The sequence below is a fragment of the Mobula hypostoma genome, chromosome 11 (assembly GCF_963921235.1).
Source record: "Mobula hypostoma chromosome 11, sMobHyp1.1, whole genome shotgun sequence".
NCBI lineage: Eukaryota > Metazoa > Chordata > Chondrichthyes > Myliobatiformes > Myliobatidae > Mobula > Mobula hypostoma.
In genome coordinates this window covers 29,739,482-29,766,260 of record NC_086107.1, presented here as the reverse complement: position 1 = coordinate 29,766,260, position 26,779 = coordinate 29,739,482, and positions in this window count along the sequence as shown.

Below are 26,779 nucleotides of genomic sequence, written 5' to 3'. Positions count from 1 at the left end.
CTCGTGGTGCTTCCTCTTTTCCTAACTTGACTCCATTTAGAGAATAATCTGCCTTCTTTTTCATACCACCAAAGTGGATAACCTCACATTTATCCACATTAAACTGCATCTGCCCACTCACCCAGCCTATCCAAGTCACCCTGCATTCTCATAACATCCTCCTCTCATTTCACACTGCCACCCAGCTTTGTGTCATCGGCAAATTTACTAATGTTACTTTTAATTCCCTCATCTAAATCATTAATATATATTGTAAACAGCTGCGGTCCCAGCACTGAACCCTGCGATACCCCACTGGTCACCGCCTGCCATTCCGAAAGGGACACGTTAATCGCTACTCTTTGTTTTCTGTCAGCCAGCCAATTTTCAATCCATGTCAGTACTCTGCCCTCAATACCACATGCCCTAATTTTGCCCACTAATCTCCTATGTGGGACTTTATCAAAGGCTTTCTGAAAGCCCAGGTACACTACATCCACTGGCTCTCCCTTGTCCATTTTCATAGTTACATCCTCAAAAAATTCCAAAAGATTAGTCAAGCACGATTTCCCCTTCGTAAATCCATGCTGACTTGGACCGATTCTGTTACTGCTATCCAGATGTGTTGTAATTTCATCTTTTATAATTGACTCCAGCATCTTTCCCACCACCGACGTCAGGCTAACCGGTCTATAATTCCCTGTTTTCTCTCTTCCTCCCTTCTTGAAGAGAGGGGCAACATTAGCCACCCTCCAATCCACAGGAACTGATCCTGAATCTATAGAAAATTGGAAAATGATTACCAATGCGTCCACAATTTCTAAAGCCACCTCCTTAAGTACCCTGGGATGCAGACCATCAGGTCCCGGGGACTTATCAGCCTTCAGATCCAACAGTCTATCCAACACCATTTCCTGCCTAATATAACTTTCCTTCAGCTCATCCAATACCCTTGGTCCTTTGGCCGCTATTACATCTGGGAGATTGTTTGTGTCTTCCCTAGTGAAGACAGATCCAAAGTACCTGTTCAACTTGTCTGCCATTTCCTTTTTCCCATAATAAATTCACCCATTTCTGTCTTCAAGGGCCCAATTTTCATCGTAACTATTTTTTTTCTTTTTCACATACCTGAAGAAGCTTTTTCTATCCTCCTTTATATTCTTGGCTAGTTTACCTTCGTACCTCATTTTTTCTCCGCGTATTGCCTTTTTAGTTACCTTCTGTTGCTCTTTAAAAGTTTCCCAATCTTCCGGCTTCCCACTCGTCTTTGCTATGTTATACTTCTTCTCTTTTATTTTTATACTGTCCATTACTTCCGTTGTCAGCCACGTCCTCCCCTTATTCCCCTTAGGATCTTTCTTCCTCTTTGGAATGAACTGATCCTACACCTTCCGCATTATTCCCAGAAACACTGCCATTGCTGTTCCACTGTCATCCCTGCTAGGGGTATTGTTCCGTTGAACTTTGGCCAGCTCCTCCCTCATAGCACCACAGTTCCCTTTGTTCAACTGTAATACTGATGCTTCCAAGTTTCCCTTCTCCCTCTCAAATTACAGATTAAAACTTATCATATTATGGTCACTACCTCCAAATGGCTCCCTTACCTCGAGGTCCCTGATCAAATCCGGTTCATTGCACAACACTAAATCTAGAATTGCGTTCTCTCTGGTAGGCTCCAGTACAAGCTGTTCTAAGAATCCATCTCGGAGGGACTCCACAAACTCCCTTTCTTGGGGTCCAGTACCAACCTGATTCCTCCAGTCTACCTGCATGTTGAAATCCCCCATAACAACTGTAGCATTACCTTTGCGACATGCCAATTTTAACTCTTGATTCTACTTACACCCTACATCCAGACTACTGCTTGGGAGCCTGTAGATAACTCCCATTAGGGTCTTTCTACCCTTAGAATTTCTCAGTTCTATCCATACTGACTCTACGTCTCCTGATTCTATGTCCCCCCTCGCAAGGGATTGAATATCATTCCTCACCAACAGACCCACCCCACCACCTCTACCCATCAGTCTGTCCTTTCGATAGGACGTATACTTTGAATATTCATTTCCCAGGCCCTGTCCACTTGAAGCCATTTCTCCGTTATTCCCACAACATCATACTTGCCAATTTCCAACTGTACCTCAAGCTCATCCACTTTATTTCTCATACTCCGTGCATTCATATACAATACTTTTAATTCATTACTCCCCTCACCTCCCATATCAATTCCTATTTCACTTGGCCATACTGTACGATCCCTTCTTGAGCTTTCTGCTCTGTTGATTCTGCTGTCATTCCTAACTTTTCTTATTCTCACTTTCCCTTTATCTCCATCCTTATGTTACCAGTTCATCCCCCCCCCCACTACTTAGTTTAAACACACCCGTGTTGCAGAGGCAAACCTGCCTGCCAGAATGCTGGTGCCCCGCTTATTAAGGTGCAACCCGTCCCTTTTGTACACTTCATCCTTACCCCGAAACATACTCCAGTGGTCCAAGAATGTAAATCCTTGCTTCCTGCACCAGTTCCCCAGCCACACATTCAGATCCATTATCTTCCTGTTCTTGACCACTCCAGCACGGGGAACTGGAAGCAAACCGGAGATAACCACCCTGGAATTCCTGCTTTTCAGCCTTCTTCCGAGTTCTCTGAAGTCACGCTGTAGAGTGCCTTTCCTCTTCTTCCCCACGTCATTTGTGCCGACATGCACCGCCACTTCCAGATGTTCAAATTCATTCTTGAGGACTCCCTGCAATCGGTCCGTTAAGAACTTATTTCTTAAATTAAGCCTGTAACCCCTCAGCTGCACCCCTTGCTAAGGTGCCTAAGACTTTTGCAGAGTACTGTAGTAATTTTATGTATTGCACTGTACCGCTGCCATAAAAATAAACAAATTTCATGACATATGTGAGTGATGATAAACCTGATTCTGATATGGGTGTCTATTGTGGACTGAGAGTGGGAAGGGAGCAGGGAGAGGGGAATCACGGTTGGGAAAAGAGAAAGGGAGAGGAGAGGGACTGGGAAGCACCAAAGAGACATACTGTAATGATCAATAAACCAATTGTTTGTTAGCAAAGGACCTTGTCTGGTGTCTTAGGGCTGGATATGTTTGAACCCACGCAACCCTCTGCTCTTGGCTCTCCTTCTCTGCCACCTGTCACAGACCCAGCTCATGGGGCTCCACCCTCACCATTCCCAACATTCCTTGCTCCCACGAGGTTTACAAATTCGCTCTTGGCTCCACATTGATAAATATAGTACTGTGCAAAAGTCAATGAGGAGAAATTTGTGAAACCCTGTGGAAAGAGCTTTGGCCGTACTCCTGTAGGTTGCAGCTTTAGACATGGAGTTCAAAGTCTGATAGACTGTCCATCTCATTTCAGCAGCTGCTCCTAATTTCTGCTGTGTCCTTGAACCTGCTGCTCCCCATAGTATTAGAGAGATCACTTCAATTCCACATTTGTGAAGTTATAATTTCAGCCAGTTTGGTTTCAATGAGGAGACAGTGGCATACCAGTCATTGGGATAAACCAATATAGCTGCCTTTTCATGGGTGCAGGTAGCTACTGAGGGCAGCCTTGGCCAGGAGAACACCCCTTAAGTCCTGGAGCCTTTTTTCGTAAAGAAGATCCATATACAACTTAAATGAGCAGCTTGGAATGAATAATAAGGAAAAAAACTACATGCCACATTTCCTAGTAACACATATGATTACCTCATTATGGGAAATCCTGGACCACCAGACATTATTAATGCTTAGGAAGATGAATCCAGGAAGAAAAGCACTATACTTTACTTGCACGGGACTCACACCAGTTTGTTCTCTAATTATTGCCTTTGAGCAAATGTCATCACCAGATAATAAAATAAAATCAAGTAATTGAAATAACTGGGCCCAGAACACAAGCACTCTTATGAGTCAAGCATTCTTTTTATTTTTCTTGTTTACAAGGAGAACAGCATGGCCCCTGTCACCCACAATGTTCTGAAGCCAAGCCAGAAAACTGTTATTTTTATACAGAATTGGCTTATCAGTTAAGGATATTGATAATTTGATAAAATGTATTCTTTTGAGTTTTTTTCTTGCAAGATCAATTGCCATTCACAATAGAGGTGTTTAAATCTAATCGAAACTTTAAGCTGACAACTGATGATATCCTGAAATTAATTGTCTCTTAGATGGTGCATGTATTTCACATCCTTCTGTTTGTCCCTATCTTGTCTGTCTCTGGCATCCCCTACTGAGTAAAGTGGCAGTATGTTTTAGGAAGGCCTTTCTAGAAAACTCTCTCTACAGAGGCCTAACTTGTTTGATTTGAATACATGTTGCACAGTCACCTCCTCATGTCTGTAGAAAGCAGCAGTGCCTTCAGTGGTCTTTGCTTCAAATGTCTTACTTGAAATGTCTTACTTGATTACAACTGCCACAGGCTAGTCTTGCCTGTGCAGTGTCCTTAACCCTTACCATACCAAAAATTTTACACTCCCTCCTCTTTGTCCTGTAGAGGACAACATAAACCTCACTGAATTTCAATAGTGCAAATTCTCTGAAGCTCTGTCACATTTTCATCTGGGACATACCGTATGTGCAACACTCCTGGTTAATAATGTGTATGTGCATGTGTACTACCTCTCATAGACAACCTAAACCAGTGCTAGCTGAATTTGAAGGGCCACAAAGAAGATTGCCAGCATTTCCACATTAATGTCATTGATGGCTTGGCTCATGTCATGCAACTGTGTTAGTAGCCAATTTCTCCAGCACTGCTGAGGTCATGTTAATGCTTTCACCTACCAATCTGGAAGCTTCCCAGAACAGTCTATAGTCCTTCGATGGCAGCCCCAAACACAGTGTTACCCAAGTCTAGTCCTATCCCTTGATACTTCACCCCATTCCCGTGAAGCGACTTTGAGTGGGGGGGGGCGGTGTTAAGTAATCATTGAAACTAGATTGATACTATTTCTCAAAACAGTTACTTTGGCAAGAATCAGTCATACGGCAGTGCAGCTGCATGCTCCCTTTACAGTTCTAATTTTGTAATCAAAGTAAAACATGGAATCAAGCTTACTATGATCCAGGGACATAAGCTCATTGGCAAGGCACCTTCTGAATGTGTAGTCTCTATCCAGAGCACACTCAACAACCTGATCGGTTACTAAGCAAGGCATACCCATAACTGAGTGAAGAGAAGTGCTAGGAGTATTAGAGTCATGAGATACTTCTGCATTTAGGCAGAAAATAGATGTCTGGTTACCCAAAACTTATAATGCATTGAGATTACTTAGGTGGCAAATAGCCAAGACCAAGACTTCAGTGCATTAGCCATTATCATCAAGGTCCTGCTGGCCACCTGTTCCCTGGTCCAGTGACACCGCTGGCTTAATGTGTGTGGCATGTATGTATGTCAGCAATTCTTGGACCTTTAAAGTGGTAAATGTGGTCAGAAGCACTTGGAATGGACTTTCCCAGCAGGGCTCCAGGCAGTTCTTTCATTGGTTTGCTCTCACCAGCACCCAGTCTCCTGGCTGGTAGGTGTGGTACTCTTCAGCCAGCATGATCTTGTGAATTTCAAGTACCTGTCGATAGGAAACTTGAAAAGCTTGTGTTAGTGCAATACAATAGTGCAGCATGCTTTCATTCATAATATTGATATCCATCTGTTTCATTAAAAATGGTGGGTTGACTCGCAAGTGCATGGGATGTCCCATGACTATCTCATACAGATACAGGCCCAATACGCAGTATGGAGCCCAGTGCATTGTCGTGAGGGCCAATGGAAGCGCCCTTGGCCACATTAGCCAGGTCTCATCATGCAGTTTAGCAAACCTGCTATTTCAGGGGCCCAATCTGTCTTTCAGCTGCCCGGTAAGATTGAGGGTGTAAGTGCAGATGAAATTATATTTACACTACAAGGCTTCTGTCAAATCGTATATAACTTTACTGATAAAGTGAGGACTGTCATCTCTTGAAAATTCTTGGGCATCCCAAACCTAAGAATAAATTGTCATAATAAAAATTAGCGACAGTTACAGCATCTCTTCTGACAGGGATAAGCTTTTACCCAAGGAGTTTCCAGACAAAGTAACAAGTGCATAATCACAACCTGTACATTTAGGTAATTGCATAAAGTCCACTTGGAGATACACAAATGGATTCCGGGGCAGTGCACAACAGTGGCAGATACCAGCAGTGTATGTCTCTGGTAAATCATTCAGTCGCTGTTACTTTTCTTGGTATAGTCGTGAATCTCTCATTTTCGATTACACCCATGATCTCTTATCATCTTAAACATTGTGTGGTTTAGTCAATAGAGTCTTTTTCAGCCATTGACACCCCACGCTGCAATTTTACTAGTTCATCGAACTTGGAAAGCTTTGGCAGGCTGATCAACTGGAGTGCTACATTGCCATTAAGATCTGCTGTTGCTGCCTTAACAAAGGAGTCAGCTCTCTTGTTCCCTCTAGTTATGTCATTCTTCCCATTAGCATGAGCTGCATTGTTTATAACAAGAATTGTAGTATGTAATTGAAAAGCAGGAAAAGGTTCATAGTTAATTCATTGTGTTTTATCAGCATCCTGAAGAGGTTAGAAGCCTGCTTAGTTTCCATGTACTGCTCCTAAGGCACAAGGGGATTCTGGGTAAATGGTTATAGCAACACCGGATGAAAACAAGCAGGCTTTGATTGAGGCAAAATGGTTCAGTTGCTTGAGCAGAACAGGAGGGAAGGTAGCTGGCCCACTTCAGCTGTTACATGATGTGCACGCGCTCCATATCCAGTAACATTTCTCATTATTTTTTTCAGTACCAAATTGGGAGGAAAAGCCGTGAAAGAAAAATTAAATGCAGGCTTATATCAATAGGCAGAGTTAAAATCATACAAGTTCTTAAGCACAGTTTGGGAACGGATTATTTAAAGTAAACTGTGTATTCTAAGTATCTCTATATCTATGAATTCTATTTGTATTCTGTGTAATCCGTAAACTGTGCTAGAGGAGGTGGAGGCAGAAACTGTTATCAAAGTTCCCTTGGCCCAAGGGCATCTTTGAGCCCAGTGGCCATGCTGTACACAAACAGAACATATCCCTGGTGGACATCTCCATGCTTTGCCCCTTACTACTTCTATGTTCGTTGCATTAATAAAACTGTAAAACACATTTAGAATTTATTTCGCATTTGTAAAAAGCATTACCTAAACAACTATACTATTCAAAACAAAAATTACCAGTCACAAGTGGGTCACATGAGAAATATGTGTATAAAGCAGGTAATGTTAAAACACAAGTTTACAGTGAAATTTTAAGTAGAAGTTAATCTGGTAATGAATAGCCAAAATTTAGTCACTGTCAACTTGGTTAAATATAAAACAAAGCTTTCAGATAATATTGAAATTATATAGGGCAGCCATCATAATACTTTCAAAGCAATGTGCAATATTGCCCAGAGGCTATAGTGAACCAACCCGGGAAGTCTCACACAAGTATTGCCCTCATTTCCCTAACACAGAGGTCCCCAACCTTTTTTGCACCACGGACCAGTTTAATATTGAAAATATGCTTGCGGATCGGCCAAACGGAGTGGGGAGGGGGTGTTCAGGTAGGGTTAAACTCACCTCAACATGTCTTTTACAGTTAGAGTTGCCAACTTTCTCACTCCCAAATAAGGGACAAAAGTAGCAGTCAAATCCCGACACTTGTGTTTACCTCAGGAAAGACTACCATGACCATGAAGCCTTGCGCGGGCACCTATGTGCACATGCATGACGTGCGCATGCATGTACGTGCCGATTTTTTTCCCACAAATCGCTTTTGGCTTAATCTTCCCGACTATACTGTACATACGTTATTTCTACTTTATATAGGCTGTGTATTTATCATATGATTCCTGCTTTTACTATATATTAGTGTTATTTGCGGTTTGATGTGTTATTTGGTATCAGGCAGAACATTAATAAGCATTTACAATGGAATAGTTCCAGTCAAATGGATGAGCAAGTGGGATTAAGAGGATCTATCCTCGATCTTGCAAAGACTTGGTGGACCAAATGGTTCCCTTCCATGTCGCAGGAAATAGGAGAAATCCAAGAAGTCACTTGTTTTGAAGTAAAAAGTTACTCCTAAAAATTAGGATGTAAAGTAATTGCTACACAGCACTTTGTTTGGATCGCTGTGGGAAAGTTGGTGAGGTGGAAAGCTTCCACCTGTTAATAATAAAATAGAAGCTGGCACAGCATGAGATCTGATCTGTATGCAATCAGTTATTGCAAAGTTGACAAACCAACAAAATTCAGTTAAGACAAGCTATAATCACACTGAATCGGAAAGCATGCTTGAGAGCAGGAGTAAATAGGAGCAGGATTAGGCCACAGTCTCTCACACATGATCCTTCGTTCAATTTTGTGTGGGCTGATCGCCCCCTGTCTCACCTCCTCTTTCATAGTTGTTCACCATAGCCTTTATTTGTTCAGCTTTCAAAAATGCATCTACTACTGCACTAAGTTATCTCGCATCCACAAAGTAATGGTTTCCTGAGATGAACCACCCTCTGCAAGAAAAAAATCCTATCCACATCAGTTATAAATGACCACCCTCTAATGTTGTAACTATGTTTCCTTGTCCAAGATTGTGAAAACATCTCAATCTCTACTCTGTCAGGCCCCATGAAGATCAACTTCTTTCTGACGAAGGGTCTCGGCCCAAAATGTCGACTGTACTTCTTTCTGTAGGTGCTGCCCTGCCTGCTGCTTTCCATCAGCATTTTGTGTGTGTGTTGCTTGAATTTCCAGCACCTGTAGATTTTCTCATGTTTAAGATCAACTTCTGACTCATTTGGAACAACTTATCATTTTCCTAACTCTAAAGAAGAAAGACCCATTTCTTGCTAGAAAGTGCCATAATGAATCTCTTTTGAATAGCTTCCAATTCTTAAATAAGAGGATCTAAACTATGTACAGTACTCCAGGTGTGCGATTATACAAAGAAAGCACATACCACCAAGCTCAAAGTCACTGTTACCAGACTCCTGAGTGAACCTCTCATATACTGAAAGATGAATTTTTAATCTTTTGTTCTTCCTCGTCATGGACTTTGTGTTTTATTTGACTGCCTTTATTGCATTTTATCTGTAACTCTAACACTTTAGTCTGTATTTTGTTTTTCATTATACTCCCTTAATATACTTATATATGGAATGAGCTGTCTGGATGGCACGGAAACTAAAGTTTTTCACTGTATCTCAGTACATGGGGAAATAGTAAACCAATACCAACCCTCTTGTGATATAGTCTAATATACCATTTTCCTTCCTAATCACTTACAGAACTTGTGATTTGTGGTCAAAAACATCTGTACTCTGCTCATTTCGAAACTAGTCTGATTTCCAATTCTTCCTACAAAAGTGCACCAACTCTCAATTCCTCTCCTCATTAAATTCCACTTGCTAAGTTTTCACCCACTCAACCATTCTTCGTGCACTTGCAGAGTCCTCACTGCAATATTCCTGCCACCTATTTACATGTCATCAGCAAAATCAGATGCCTTTAACTTCATGTCTTCCTTGGGGTTATTTATATAAATTGTAAATAATTGAAGGTCTTAGCGCGGTCCACTAATTACATCCCTTGAGCTTGAAAAAGAACTGTTTATTCTGAATCTCTGATTTTTATGCAACAATCAACCTTCAATCCATGCTAAGGTAGGTAACCTCCTGTTCCTATGCTCCTATGTTTAAGGAGATCTTATACCTAGTTTAATTCTTATCGTCCATTTTCATAAGTAAGCAAAAAAAAAACACTGCTGCAAAGAGTTTATTGACTAAATTAATCAGCAGATTGGGAATATTTCTACAGGTAGAGAGAGATCAAAGAGCATCGTTTATGGGAAAATATTTTTCTGAATTCTGAAAGGGCATATTTCGACCATAACTTCTGTTGCAGTAGAAAGGGAAATGTAGACTATTGAAACATAATTAGAGACACTTTGTGCATTTCACATTATTTATTGGTTAGTTCGTGTCTCTAGGAGGGCATTTTGTCTTTGATTATACACATGTATAATTTGTTCTGGCTGTATTTTTTGCTGACATTCTATAAGGGCTTGTTATCTTGCATCGGCGAGGGCTGGGCGTGCCTCAGGCTGCGGTGTCACAAGGAAGGTTGGGGCAGTGGGGCCACTGCGCTCCACCTGGGGCATTGTGGTCAACTAAAATTTTCAATGGGTATCTTATGTGGTTGTATCTTTATTTCCAATATTCTATATGGGCTTACAGTCTTGTACGTGCATGGGCTGGGCTTCAAGCTGCAGTGCTGAGGATGTGAGGGTGGCATTGGGGCATGACATCTGGTTTGGAGGAGTCGGACTCTACTGTAGTTGACTCTGTACTGATGGCGTAAGGTTTTTTTTTACTCTTTCATTGCGTGATTGTGTGTGTGTGTCTAATGTGTGTTTTGTGCAGTATGGGAGAGTACTGGGCTTTGCACCTTGGCACTGTAGTAACGCTGTTTCATTTAGCTGTATTCATGAGTATTCATGTATGGTTAAAATACCTATTGAATTTGAATTGAATTGAATCGACTGCTCATCCTAAATATGCTTGATTAATTGGCTGAAACTCTCTTCTAAGACAAATGTAGATAAGTTAAATTCAAATAGATATTGAAGTACAACATAAAGTACAGCTGAAACTCAATGTCAATACCTGCATTTAGCACTAGTCACTGAAGATAAACCTTTTTCCATGTTCAATGGTAATCAGATCAAACCTATTTTCACCTTTGTCAGTTCACCATTTTAGACAGTGGTGAAAAAGCCTTGTTCGCATGTGTTTCTTGGTCCCTCTGAGAACTTCATTGCTAATGGGGCAGTAGAAATTTAACTGCATTTATCAGATGGATTATAAATGAGCCTAATCAAACTTTGGCTATACCTCCTGGGAAAGAGTGGCGTGCAGAAGAGTGGTTAGGTTCTTTAGAAGTGACTGAAGGTTGGCTATTACATTGAAAAGACTGTAGAAAGTTAGCATAAATGGGTCTTTTCCTCAGGCTACAGTGTTGATCCTAAGACCCTCTAAGTTCCAAGTTAAGCAAGAAGTTGATAAAAAAAGTTAATTGATTGGATCTTGAACATGCCTACATGGTAATAGCACTGAATTACAGGTAGAAATCTTGAATAAACAGAGGTGGAAGAGAAAGCAACACAATAAATTCTGCAGTTGCTGGAAATTCAAGGTAAAACATACAAAATGCTGAAGGAACTCAGCATGTAAGGCTATATCTATGGAAAGAATAAACAGTCAATATTCTGGGCTGGAACCCTTTGTTGGGAGTGGGGAAGAAGGGGGAAGAAGCCAGAAAAAGAAGGTGGGAAGAAGGGAAGGAGTACAAGTTAGAAACTGATAGGCGAAGCCAGGTGGATGGGGAGGAAAGATGGAGTATCTCTGAGATGATAGGTGGGAAAGACAAAGGGCTGATAAAGGAGAAATCTGATAGGAGAGGAGAGTGGACAATGAGGGAAAGATAATGAGGAGAGACCCCAGTGGGAGTTTATAGGCAGCTAAAGAGAAGAGAAGAGGTTAGAAGGGAGCCAGAGTGAGGGATGCAAGAAGAGGGAAGGGGAGGAGGTAAAATTACCAGAAGTTAGAGAAATCCATGTTCATGCCATTAACTTGAAGGCTGCCTCGAATGAATATGAGATGTTGCTCCTTCATCCTGAGAGTAACTCCATAATAGCAGTAGAGAATGTTATGGACTGACATGTCAGAAGGTGAATGGGGATTGGACTAAAAATGATTAGATACCGGGAAATCCTACTTGTTGAGGACAGAGGTGCTTGACAAAGCAGTCCTCCAATCTATGTCGCGTCTCAACCATGGAGAGGAGACCACACTGGGAGACCAGATATAATAGACAATCCCAACAGATTTGCATGTGAAGTGTCGCCTCACCTGGAAGGACTATTTAGGACCCTGAATGGAGGTGAAAGAAAAGGTGAATGGGCAGGTGTAGCACTTCAGCCATTTGCAAGGTAAGTGCCTGGAGGGAGATTAGTAGGGAGGAGATCACAAAGGAAGCGATCTCTGTGGAAAGCGGAGTGTGGGGGCGTAATGGTGTGTCTGGTAGCAGGATCCCATTGAAGTTGGCAGAAGTTGCGGAGGATGATGTGCTAGATGTGGAGTCTCATGAGGCGGTAGGTAGGGAAAAGAAGAACTCCATCCCTGTTAAAGTGATAGGAATTTGCAGTGAGGACGGATGTCCACGAAATGGAGGAGGTGCAGGTGAGGGTGGCATCAATAGTGGAGGAATTAATGGAAGGGAAGGGTGGAAATTTGGTGCTGCTTCACGTACCCATGCTGAGCTCGTCGACTTTATCAACTTTACTTCAACTTCCAACCTACCCTTAATTTCACTTGGTCCAGTTCTGACATGTCTGTCTGCTTTCTTGATCTCTCTGTCTCTATCTCTGGGTGGAAACTGTCAACCTATATCCTTTATAAGCTTACTGACTCTCACAGGTATTTTGACAATACTTCTTCCCACCCTGTCACCTGTAAAAATGCTGTTCCCTTTTCTCAGTTCCTTTGCCTCCACTGCATTTGTTCACTGTATGAGGCTTTACTTCCCAGAATATCAGTGATGTCTGTCTTCTTCAAAGAATAGGATGTCCCTTCATCCACCATTATGTCTCTCACCTACAACTCTTCCATTTCCTGGACATCCACCTTCATCCTATCTACCTGATGCTTAATATGAATAGAGTTCCTCTTGTCCTTACCTACAACCCGTGAGCCTCCACATCCAGCATGTCAATCTCTGCAACTTCAATGGGATCCTACAACTAATCACTTTACCTCCACTCTCCACAGAGGGATTGCTCTCTCCCTGATTCCCTTATCCATGCACCCCTTTCTACTAATCCCCCTTGGCTCAAACATCGCCAAGTACTGAACTCTGTCTGTATTTGCCGCCAGGAAGTGCAGTTCCCATGATCTTACCTCACACATTATCCCTGAAGAATTCGCAGGATAAGAGGGGTACATCTGAAAATTGATGTAAACTGTGGCAAACATAGACATCAGAAAATGTAACAGATCATCTGGTTGGGCCAGATCTACAGTGTTTCTGCAACAGACTGCTGAGAAATTTTATGACAGGCGACAACATTGAAAATCTGGCTAAGTGGTGTCACAACAACAAACTCTCACTCAAAGTCAGCAAAACCAAGGAGATGGTGAGTGACTTCAGGAGGAGGTCCGTGAGTTAGTCCTCATTGGAGGATCAGAGGTGGAGACGGTCAGCAACAATAAATTCCTCATTTCAGAGGATAAGCCCTGGGTGCTGCACATGAGAGCCATTATAAATAAAGCATGAGAAGATCCAGCACGTCATCCAAAACTTTGACAAACTTCAAAAGATGCGTAGTGGAGAGTATATTGGCTGGTTACACCAAAGCCTGGTATGGAAACACCAATGCACTTGAACAAAAAAACTTACAAAAATAATATATAGATCCCAGTCCTTCAGAAGTAAAGCACATGGATTGCTGTTTCAAGAAGGCAGCATCAATCATGAAGGACTTTCACCATCTAGGCCATGCTCTCTTATCATTGCTGCCATCAGGAAGGAGTTACTAGAGCTTCAGGACCCATATCACCAGGTTCAGGAACAGTTATTACCACTCAACCATTTGGTTCTTGAACCAGAGGGGATAACTTCACTCAACATCACTCACTCCATCTTGTTTCTTGTAGTTATTCTGAATGGCCACAAGAAAATAATTCTCAAGGTTGGATTTGGTCAGGTAATTGTACTTTGATAATAAATTTACTTTGAACTTTGAAAGATACTCTTCCATCAACTATTGCCTCTGTCAAGCTGTCATGGTTTTCCCTAATACTTAGATATATTCAAAAAACTGGAAAATGAAATGTTATTCAAAATGTTAATGATAAAATATTTTAAAATACAAAATATAAAACCAATACAAAATATTTGAGCAATTAAAGCTGTACACCAAATGCAAGTAAATTGTAAAAACCTGTTCAACTCATCCTCACTTTCTTTTTAAAATCCTTTACATTTCTGGAGGGTGAATCAAGGGAGAAGTACGGGAAGGTAAGAACGTGAAGGATGGGCAGATAAAATCAGGTGAAGGATGGTGGTGGGGAGGGGTGGGGATGGAAAATATGAACAACTGAAGACAGATCCTGAGTGGATTGAGGGGAGTGGGAAAAGAAGACAAGGCATGATTAGCTAAAACAGGAAAATTTAATGCGGATGCTACTTGAGCTGTCAGTGCCAAGTGAAATTTGAGGTGCTATTCTTCTAGTTTGTGCCTGACCTCTCTGTGGTAGTAGAGAAGGTCGAGGGTAGACAAGTTAGTGTGGGAATGAGAGGAGCTCAAGATGGCAGTTACCGAAATACTCAGCCGCTCGGCAAAGCAATCAACAGATCTACATTTGATCTCACCAATGTAGAGGAGGCCACATTGCGAATAAAATGCAATAGACCAGTCTGGAGGAAGTGCAAATGAATCTCTACCTTTCTTGGACAGGCTGTTTAAGTCTCTGGATGGTGGTGAGGGATGAAGCACCTTTTACAGTTGAAGGGGAAAGTGGCAGGAGATGAATAGATATGAGTGGATGATTGGGAGTGATGAGCGGAGCAGTGAGTTGTGGAGAGAGTGATCCCTGTAGAAAGTGGAACAGAGATCTCCTTGCTCTCGCCTTGTTTCCATGAATATTATTTTGTGGGAGATTGCTGAACAAAATTGGCTGCATATTTGATGAACCACATAACGTTTGTTTCCAGTACAGCAGCTGAGTCTGCTTGAAACATGTACATTATCTCCCAGCCAATAATGTGAAGGGTGCTGTTTAAATGCAAGTTGAAATTGTAATTAAAGATAAATGAGAGGATAATGTGGATTTTGGCAGTTTACACTTGCTTTTATGCCAGTTTTCCGCTCCTAGTAATTTTGGAGTACTTAATGCTGATCAATTAAATACAGGTACGAATAACAATGGCCATAAAACCATTGGATGACAAAATAATCTAACAATTTGCCTGTTATGGAAGGAATCCTACAATTCCACCCCAACTCCAAACTCACAGTAATGCAATTCATTCTTATATAGTCTCTGAAATGGCAGAACAAGTGAACTGTTTAAATTAGACGAGTGTATCAGAATGTAGTTTAATGAAAGAGCCTCACTAATTGGTATTGACTTCAGCATCAAATCGGACAAGACAAAGTCAACTTCAGTCCATATAAAAGTGTGAAGTCATTCTTATTAACACCTGGAAACACTTGTTATCATTGGAAAAGCTGTCCCAAAAATAGGTCAATCAACGAACTAACCTGGACACAGCAATCTTTATTTCAGCCATATCTCTGACACCTGTATTATAATCGCTAGCTTACAATCTTAGTAGGTCGTGGCACTGTGCTGTAAACTGATGAGGAAGTCATTCCAGGAGTCCTAACATTGACTGCAGACCCTGTACATTCAAGTTACAAATAAGTTTGGCTGGATCAATGTGACATAAATTTGGGTAAACTCCCTATCGTATTTTCATTGAGTGGGAGACTAGATTAAATTTCCTCTTTATATTCATTGCAAGATAATAGAAAATCCACATCTATCCTGCACTCCCATTCCACCCAGCAGACTGGAGGACAATCACGTGTATTTCTCTTCGCTTCATATCGATTTGTATTCTAATTTATACCACTCCCCTTTGTATGTCCCAACAAAGATGCGATGTCTTCCTTCTCTATCATATACTTCTCTATCAGAGAGAAGAAGATGGTGGCACGACGCAGCGCACAGCAGCCACTCCGGTGATGAATATCTGTTATTTATCAAGTAGAGTGCCGTGCACAATCCTGATTTGATGGAGACAGACGTGAGAGCACGGAGGAACATCTGGTGAAACTTCTGAAATGCCTGTTTCGCTGCCGCTGCTACTGTGTGATCCAGAATCTCAGAGGGGAAGGCCCCGAGTCCTCGGCTTTGCTTGTTGCTCGGCGGCCAGGGCAGGGTCGAAGCGCTCGGCGGAGATGGTGCTCAGTGCTCGGTGTCAGAGGACTGGTCGGAGGCTCAAAGTTTTCAGACGGACTCAGACACAGCTGCAGTCGAGTGCTTCCAATGCATTGGCAGGTTTGTGCCGCTTGGAGTTTCATGGCAGGGAGAGTTTCTCCCTTCTACCGTCTGCGTGAGATGGTGGGCTATCAGGACTTTGAGATTTTTTTTTTAGCGTGCCCATTGTCTGTTCTTTATCAAATTACGGTATTGCTTTGCACTGTTGTAACTATATGTTATAATTATGTGGTTTTTGTCAGTTTTAGTCTTGGTCTGTCCTGTGTTTCTGTGATATCATACTGGAGGAACATTGTATCATTTCTTAATGCATGCATTTCTAAATGACAATAAACGAGGACTGAGTATCCTCATAATCTAATCTAAAAAAAGCTATGCTCCTATTGGGTAAGTGGAAACAGATCATTTTCTCATTAATTAGTCTGGCATGATGTTTTGTGTGTTTCTAAAACAAAAATATCAATTGAATTTAGGATTACTTGACCTTCTTGCCATCTTTTATTAAAGGTGGCTCAAAGATTGGTCTCAGCTGTCTGCATTCATAACTCTCAACAAATTTAAAAAAAACACTTTTTGCATGCTGTTTTGCTCTGGGTTTTCACTTTTCATCTCTGTGAATAATACACAATGCTCACTAAATGATTTTTAGATCCCTTTCAGTATACGAGAAAGCTATCTTCACTCAGCAAAAATGTTGCTCATGAGCTGATAGGAATTAGAAAGCATTTTCAATTATCATAGTCTTGTGTACTGAGCTAGCATTTTTGCTTGTGTCTTTTCTATGTCATATTAATTAAAAACACTGATAATATTTCAGATAAATAAGTAGTAAATCCACCCACCAATCTGATCTGGGCAGAAGAATTTGATTTTTTTTTGTATCCAATTCTAATCCAAGTGTAATCCTCTTCCCGGGAGGGTTGGATCCCTTTAATAGCGAAAGTGAATCCAAACATTGCTTTCTTCTATTATTCATGTATTTGGTAAATTATTGATGTGTTTGGTGAAGTGCAATGCCATCAGGAGATGTCTGTCACCTTTTGTAAACCAACAAAAACACAGAAAGGAACATTTATAGAAACAACTCTCACCTCTCTTCTGTGCTGAGGGGAATCAGCATACGTACACAGATGAATTTCTAACTGCATTTCTGCTGAAGTAACACTGATGAAAAAAACAGTAACACCAAGGAATTTTGCAAACATTTTCCTTTGCCCAAAATCCATCTCTTTTTTGTCTGTGTATGACACAAGTTTTACTCCAATGATATAACGTCAAGGCAGATATTGGGATTTTTTATTTGTATTCAAATATAAAAGAATTACACAAGAGTATTATAGTTGCTCTATTAATCAACTCTCTTAGAATTAGAGCTTCACGTTTCCAGCTGCATTAAGCATAGTCAATATATTTTCTGCCCATTAAACAAATTATTCCATCAATAGTCCTGTGTTTATATTTGTTTGTAAGTTCTAACTAGAGCCCTGAGGGCAAGTTATCAGATGCTTGGCATGTTGGTTGCCATTGTGAGAGCGACAGCCTTAGGAGATATTCTGTGAAGGTTCTGGTCAAGTGGAATACTTTGTATGTTGTGTGAGGTAATGAGCTTTACAATAGCAGAGGCAACAGCAAGTCGGAGTTTGGAAAAGCAGGTGCAGTGAAGAGCATTGGAGTGATTATAGGAAAATAAAGAGACGTTGTGGGCTGGAGCTGTGAACAGTGAAATTTCAGGTTATACACATATGAGTATTGAGGGGTAAAACCTGACTAGTGAAAGTTCTCCTAAGTTGTTGACCATATACATTCAAAATATCCATCAGGGATCCATGAGGGATTTAGCACACAGTTCCAGCATGGCACTTCATACTTGTACGGGGTCTTTCTTTTTTGTATGTTAAATTTAAAATGGCTTCTTTGTTATGTTATACTTGGGAATGCTTCTTTGGGTCTTACTTTTTTGTATGTTAAATTTAAAATGGCTTCTTTGTTATGTTATACTTGGGAATGCTTCTTTGTTATGTTAAATGCTGAGAAAGTCTCTAGCTAGACATTTGCTTGGGTTAATACAGATAGCAGGGTGTTATTAGCCAATGGGTGTTCATGTATCATTTTGTTTTCGGATGATAATGCTGTCTCATATGACTGGGGATTGGGTTTTTGGCGGAGAGTTGGAGGAGAGACGGGGAGGACAGCGGACGTGCGGAAAGGCTCTGGTTGATCACTTCGGGTGGTCCCGAGCCGTGAGTCGACAGGATCCAGGTGGTCGTCAGGAATCGATTGAGCTCCAACGGTTGCGTGTGAAGACTTGTACTTTGATAAGTCTTGGCGCCTTTTTTTCATTACTTCCTTTTCTGTATCGAATTTATATTAATGTCATAGACTTAGTAATATCTATAAAGTGTACTTGGTAAAACGTACTGAGTGTGCTGGCTGATGATTGATGTCTGGGATTGATTTGGGTGGCAACCGACTCCATGGGAAGCATTGAGGCAGGTGCTGGGTGGGATTTCCCTTAGACATATATGAGCCAATATAACTGAGCGTTACATACTAAAACATTACAAATAAAAGCAAAAGTAGACCTCAAGGCCCACAGTGCCTACTCTCCCATTTCTTGTGTTCTTGGCTGGTCCTGTGCTTAACTCCACTAGTCTGCCTGTTTTTCCATAGGCCCTCATACCCTGGTGCCCAAGAATTTCAGCCTCAAAAACTAGGTATTCATAGCCTTCCAAGTTACAAAATTCTGAAGATTTATAGCTTCTCCTTAATTAGGTATCAAATAGTGACCCCTGATCTTGCCCCAGTTATAGACTCTCAATTTCAAAGAAATATCCCCTTAGCATCTAGTTTCTCAATCTATCTTAGAATCTTGTTCCCTGATATCATCGCTCATTCTTCTAAACTTAAATGAGATGAAGCGCTGGCAGATGGTCTATGTGGAGTAGAACATTATCTCTAAGATCTTTCATCAGAAAGATCAGGTCTTTGATCTGAAACATTAACTCTACTTCTCTTTCCACTACCTGACCTGGTAAGTGCATCCTGCCATTTCTATTGTTGTTCTTTCAGATTTCTAGCACCCATAGATATTTTTATTATTTTTAGTTAACGCAGATTGTTTGAAAACTCTATTTTGAGTTCCTTTTTCTCCATACTTTTTTCCACAGATGCTGCCTGGCTTGTTAAGTTGCTCCAGCATTTTGTGTGTGTCACTCAGATTTCTGGCATCTGCAGATTTTCTTGTTTGTTACCTTCACTTGACCTGTTTTGTGCATAAGGTTCATTTGATGAGATTATCCCATGTGATCACACCAAAACAGGTCAGGCCCTTTTACTCCACAGAGCCTCAATATTATGGATTAGCCTGTCTTTGTAAGTTCCTTTGAAAACACTAACTGAGATAAATTGGGAATTATTTCAAACCTTTACAGCAAACACAAGTGTCTGTGCTTTGAATGGAAATTCTGCCTTGTTAAAACCTCAACCAAGTAACAAATGGTGAAAGCTAATTTCGTTTTTCAAAATTTGTTGTAAAAAATGAGAAACAAGGAATAGTATATAACTTACTTCTTTACTCCTTGCATCAAATACACTGGGCCTCAGTCACATGGAAACCCAACTCTGTTTACCAGGCCTCAGTCGCATGGAAACCCAACTCTGTTTACCAGGCCTCAGTCGCATGGAAGCCCAACTGTGTTTACCGGGCCTCAGGCACATGGGAACCCCCCTGTTTTTACTAGGCCTCAGGTACATGGGAACCAAACTTTGTTTACTGGGCCTCAGTCACATGAGAATAAAACTGTGTTTGCTAGGCCTCAGGTGCTTGGAAACCCAACTGTGTTTACCAGGCCTCAGGCACATGGAAGCCCAACTGTTTTTACTGGGCCTCAGGCACTTGGGAACCCCCTTTTTTTTTAGGCCTCAGTCACATGGGATTCAAACTGTGTTTACTAGGCCTCAGGTGCATGGAAGCCCAACTGTTTTTACTGGGCCTCAGGCATATTGGAACCCAACTGTGTTCAATAGGCTGAGTAACAATAGAAATAGTATTGTTTTATTTTGCACCACAAATTGATTTAAATCGGAACTTTATATTTTCTTTTGTGTGTCAAGAATTAATAGTAATTATTGTCAATGAAGATGTTGAGGCACAACTGAGACAGAATAATTCATTTCTGGTATTAGCCTGGAAGTGAGGAGGGGGATATTTCTCTTCATGGCACAACCACAATCAATTTGACATACATGAGTAAGATTGTGTCCTTTATTTCCTTCTATAAATGCTCAGGTGCAGTATCAGATACATTCTGTGGTAAACTGCATACCACATTCAGCATAAAAGACGTCAAACCACTTAGTAGAAGCAGCTAACTCTAACTGTTCATCTCCACTGTGCTTTAGAGCTTTCTTCACTGTATAGTTTTCTCAGTCTTGGCTGTCTGGCACATTTGATCTTGGGGGATTGCATAGCTGGCTACAGATGAGTTGTCAATAATTGTCAAAAGCCAATTTGTTTGACATTTTGTTCACAGTTGCGTTTTAAACTTACATTCATATGAGTCATATTTCAACGCAATTGTATGAATTTACTTTCAACTTCATTTCTCAGATCTCCAGATGAAGGATCTGCTAACTGACTCTGCTGTCTGAGTGAACATATGTTCATACCTGGACGCCTCACAATTTGCCCTAAAACCTCTCTCGATTTATATGACCAACTAGATATTCTGAATACATTGGAGTAAGTATCAGGTTAACTATAAAAGTGAGAAATTCTGCAGATGCTGGAAATCCAAAACAACATACACAAAATGCTGGAGGAACTCAGCAGGTCAGGCAGCATCCATGGAAATGAACAAACAGTCAATGTTTCGGGCTGAGACCCTTTTTCAGGACTGGAAAGGAAGGGGAAAATACCAGAATAAAAAAGTGGTGGGGGGAGGAAGAAGGATAGTTAGAAGGTGATAGGTGAAGCCAGGAGATTGGGAAAGGGAAACAGCTGTAGATGAAGGATTCTGATAAGAGAGCAGAGTGAACCATAGGAGAAAGAGGAGAAGGGGCACCAAGAAGAGATGATAATCAGATGAGAAGAGGTAGGAGGCTAGAGTGAGGAATGGAAGAAGAAGGGAGGTGTAGGGATACATTTTTTACCAGAAGGAGAAATCAATATCATGCCATTAGGTTGGTTAAGTTGGTTTATTATTGTCACATATTCCAAGATAGAGTGAAATACTTTGTTTTGCATGCGGTCTAAATGGATCATTTCAAACATAAGTATATCAAAGTATAATAAAAGGAAAAACGATATCAGAATATACGATTGTGTTACAGTTAAAGGGAAAGTGCAGTGCAGGTAGATAAATAAGGGTGAAAGGTCATGATGAGATAGTTTAAGAGATCAAGAGTTCATCTTTATTGTAAAAGAGGTCAGTGCAACAGTGTTATACCAGCAGGATATAAATTATCGTTGAGTTGTAAAGACCGAAAGGAATTCTGAATATTAAACTGACCAGTGACTATCCCAGAATATAATTCTTACCCTGTCATATTAAAGTGGCTGTATTTCAATTACATAGGGCATTGGTGCAAGCACATCTAGACTATGAATTGTATTAATCAATTCATTATGTAAAGGTTCAAATGCATTAGAATTAGTTCCAAGAAGGTTTATTAGACTAAGTGAATTGAGTTATAATAAGAGGTTAGGTAGGACAGATTTTTATTCATAGGAGTTTAAAAGAGGAAGGAAACAAATAAAATCCTGATGGATTTTGACAGGGTGAAAGTGGAGAGGATTTTTCTTTGTGGAAGAATTTAGGATTAGGAGTCAACATTTTAAGAGGAAAGAATCAACCTCTAGGAATTTTCTGTGTTATCTGCTTTTGGAATTGTCTTCTTCAAATCGCGATGAAAATTGTTTTTTAATTTTTCTAAGGCAAATGAAATAGATTATTGATAAGTGAGGGAATCTGGGGTTATCAGGGGTAGGTGAGAAAGCAGTGTTGAGTTCAGTATCGGATCAGTCAACTGCAATCAAATTATTAGATGGAGTTCAAAGGGCTGAGTGGCCATATGCAGCCTCTAATCTCTATGAATTTTTTTTTCCATGTCATTGGAATGGAGATTCCTGTTCCCTGCTGCAGCTGCATATCTCCTGAATTTAAATGGCTGCATTGTTGAAAAAAAAGCCCCAATTCCAGCAATACTTTCTTCCTTCATTTGTCCTGTAGCTTTTTGCTTTCTACAGAATTAATTTTAAAAATGCCTTCTAAAGTAAGTAAGTAATGCCTTTTTGATAAATTTATGACTAATATTTTGATTTGTTTGCTAACCACACTGTTACTGAAGAACTCATCCGGACTCAATCCTCTTTCATACTACATAAACCAATGCACAGAATTCATTTTAAGCCATCCATCGCTCTCTGAAATGAATTGATTAGAACCTTTGAAATAATTCCACTTCGTTTATTTTTGTATATGAATCCAAGAGGAGTCAAAAAAGTTCCAAATGCTTTCATATATATTCAAACAAAAATATAGTTCCCGCATAAGAAACATTCTTGTACAGAATATCTAGTTTTAAAATATAATGACAGGGGAATTAATGTTTTTATTTCAGTTTATGGCATGGATATTTCAGAAGTATCATTGTGCTGGAAATTATAAATTCTATGTTCGAACCACAGTCCATAAACAGAAAACAACTGTGGTTGACAATACGCAGGCTACAATGAATATATTTCAACACATTCAGAAATGGCAACTCTCAGATGACAACTGAAGCAGAACTTTCACTTTGAAGTCAACCCTGGAACTGACTACAAATACTTTACTCTGGAGCACAGCAGTGTTGAAGATGATGCCTTTCAAAATGGAATTTAAGTCGTGGCACTCCCAACTCTCTCAGGTGAGAATCCAGGATGACAAGGTCACTAGCTGTGCTTTGGGCTTCGTAGCACCAAGATGACAGCAAAACATACATCAAACTGCTGTTTATTGATTACAACTTGGCATTCAACAACATCAACCCCTCAGTATTAATCAACAAGCTTCAAAACCTGGGCCTCTGTACCTCCCTCTGCAACGGGTCATTGACTTCTTCATCGGGAGTCTACAGTCAGTGCAGATTGGTAATAGCATTTCCTTCTCGCCGTCAATAAACACAGGCACATCTCAAGGATTTGTGCTTAGCCCACTGCTCTACTCTCCCTACATCGATGAATGTGTAGGTTGGCACTGCTCAAATGCCATCTATAAATTCATAAATGATGCCACTGTTGTCAGTAGAATCTTGGATGGGTGTTGAGGAGGTGTACAAGAGTGAGATAGATAGGTGGTTGAGTTTTGCTGCAATAGCAGCCTTGCACTCAACAACAAGAAGACCAAGGAATCGATTGTGGAATTCAGGAAGGGAGTGTTGGGAGAAATCACAAACCCCAGTCCTCATTTTGGGATCAGCGGTGGAAAGGGTGAGCTGCTTCAAGTTCCTGGGTGTTTAACATCACAGTGGATTTAACTTGTGCCCAACATATTGATGCAATCATGAAGAAGGCATGCCAGCATCTCTACTTCATTAGGAGTTTGAACAGATTAATTATATCATCAAAGACTCTTGCAAATGTGTATGGATGTTTGGCAAAGAGTATTCTGACAGGCTGCATCATAACCTTGTGTGGAGGCTCCAAAGCACGGGGACGTAGACTCAGATGGTGGTTGCAGAGGGCTGTACATAGATAGTGGTTGCAGAGGGTTGTGGACAGATAGTGGTTGAAGAGGGTTGTAGACTCAGATATCACTGGAGAGGGACGTGGAATCAGATAGTGGTTGCAGAGGGCTGTAGTCTCAGGTAGTGGTTGTAGAGGGTTGGAGACAGATAGTGGTTGAAAAGGGTTGTACATAGACTCAGATAGTGGTTATAGACTCAGATAGATGTTGTAGACTCAGATAGTGGTTGTAGACTCAGATAGCGGCTGCAGGGGCTGTAGTCTTAGATAGTGGTTGTAGACTCAGATAGTGGTTGAAAAGGGTTGTAGTCTCAGATAGTGGTTGTAGACTCAGATAGTGGCTGCAGGGGCTGTAGTCTCAGATAGTGGTTGTAGACTCAGATAGTGGTTTGCAGAAGGACGTAGACTCAGGTAGTGGTTGTAGAGGGTTGTAACAGATAGTGGTTGCAGATGGTTGTAATAAATAGCGGTTGCAGAGTGTTTTAGACTCAAATAGTGGTTCAAGATGGATATCGACTCAGATAGCTCCACCAGGAGTACAACCCTCTGCACCATTTGGGTGGCATGGTAATATAGTGGTTAGGGAAACACTTTATAGAGATAGCAATCACTGACCAGCGTTCAATTCCTGTCACTGTCTTTAAGGAGATTGTACGTTCTCTCCGTGACTGCATGGATTTCCTCTGGGTGGTCTGATTTCCTCCACGTTCCAAAGATGCATGGTTATGTGTTGTGAGTTGTGAGCATGCCATGCTGGCCTGGGAAGCGTGGTGACATTTGCAGGATGTACAACACCATCTTTGCTGATTTTATTTGATGCAAAACAGTGTATTTCACTGGACATTTTGATGTAAATGTGACAAATAAAGCTAATCTGTATCTCTTTATCTCTTTATTGAGGACATGTTCAAGAGGCAGTGTTGCAAGAAGGTGGCATCCATTATTAAAGACCCTCACTATCCAGGACATGCCCTCTTCTCATTACTGCAGAGTGGTAAAGTTAATCAGCCCCGTTATGGGTCCATAGTATCCAAAACGCCTGCAAAGAGCAGTGCCTGAAAAAGGCAATGCCCGTCGTTAAGTACCTCCACCACCCAGGGCATACCCTCTTCTCATTGTTACCATCAGGAAGGATCCTAAAGGCACCCACTCAGCGATTGAGGAACAGCTTCTTCCCCTCTGCCATCTGATTTTTAAATAAACGTTAAACCCAAAAAGCACAACATCACTACTTTTTTAATTTCTGTTTTTGCATGACTTATTTTAATTTATCTACTTAATCTACATATATGGTATGTACTTGCAGTAATTATATTTATCATATATTGCATTGTACTACTGCAGCAAAGTTAACAAATTTCACAATATATGCCGATGACATTAAACCTGATTCTGATTCTAATCAGGAAGGAGGTACAGGAGCCTAAAGACCCACTCACAATGCTTTAAGAACAGCTTCTTCCGCTGCAGATTTTTGAATGTTCCATGAACACTATCTCATTATTTCTCATTTGCACTCTTTATTTGTTTAAGTAACTTATGTAATTTTTATTCTTGCACTGTACTGCTACCATTGAACAACATCTTTCTTGACATATGTCAGTGATGTTAAACCTAATTCTGATTCTTGGGATCTCTTTTCAGCCAGTTATTCCCAATGTTCTAGTCTATATTTATCCTCCAATCAACGTCAGTGGGAAATAGTCAACTGGCTGTGGCTGTTCAGGGAATTTGCTCTGCTCAATTTATCTGCCACTCCTTTTGGTTGCCTGGTGGTGATGGAAACCACTGTATCTGTTTATTATTATAAATAAATGTATATCTTGTACAGGTTGAGCACCCCTTAGCCAAAATTCCAAAATCTGAAAACCTCCAAAATCCAAATTATTTTTGAGCGCTGACATGTTATCACAAATGGAAAATTCCGCAAGATGCTGGGAAGGTTCCCAGGCGGTGCACAGGTCTCTGCACATCAAAGACCGTTCTTTGAAGTTATCTCATTTCTGTAATGAACAGGAATTAATGAAAAATAGAAAAAACACTGCAGAAAGCGAAAAATGAAGATCTTGATCATGTACCATCAGCATCCGAGTGAACTTATGCCGCTTAACAGAATGCTGATCATGAAACAAGATCTATCATGAAAAACTGAAAATTGAAGGTAATTGTGAATATTCACCAGGCTGGTTGCAGAAATTTTTAAAAAGGCACTGTATTAAATTCTTAAAGCATCTCTGATCATGAAAATCTAACACCAGAACAAGTCTACAATGCTAATTGTTTTTATACCTTACATAAAGCCTAATAAAAAGTAAAACACATATTCAGTGTCCTGTAACCTTTTAATCAAAACACGGCATCACAGGTGGAGGCTAAAAGCCTGTCATTGTTGCTTGTGGTTCAACAGCTGATTCAGGTATTCTCCTGATGCTGCCGTGCTGCATACATTAAAGTAATAAGTTTTACTGTTAATTGCAGATGTGTGATAAATAAGTGTAAGGCAAAGGCAACATACCGTTAGCACATGAATTCAGAATTGGAAATGATGGTGATTCCAAGCCATCCCATAATATATTCCAAATATTATTGGAATATAATATATTGGAAATCCAAAACACTTCCGTCCGCAAGATTTTCATAGGAGTACTCCACCTGTATTTGGTTTTTAGTTAACCTCTCATTTACAGCAGAAGACTACAGTTTCACTATTCAACACAATGTCAATGACTTGAATGCTGCTAAATACATTCAAAGTTCAAAGTTTAAAGTAAATTTTATTATCAACGTACTTGCATGTCACCAAATACAATCCTGAAATTCATTTTTGTGTGAGCATACTCAGCAAATCTATAGAATAGTTACTATAACAGGATCAATGAAAGATCAACCAGAGTGCAGATGACAACAAACTGGGCAAATGCAAATATAAATAAAAGCAATAAATAACAAGAACAAGAGATAATGAGACAAAGAGTCCTTG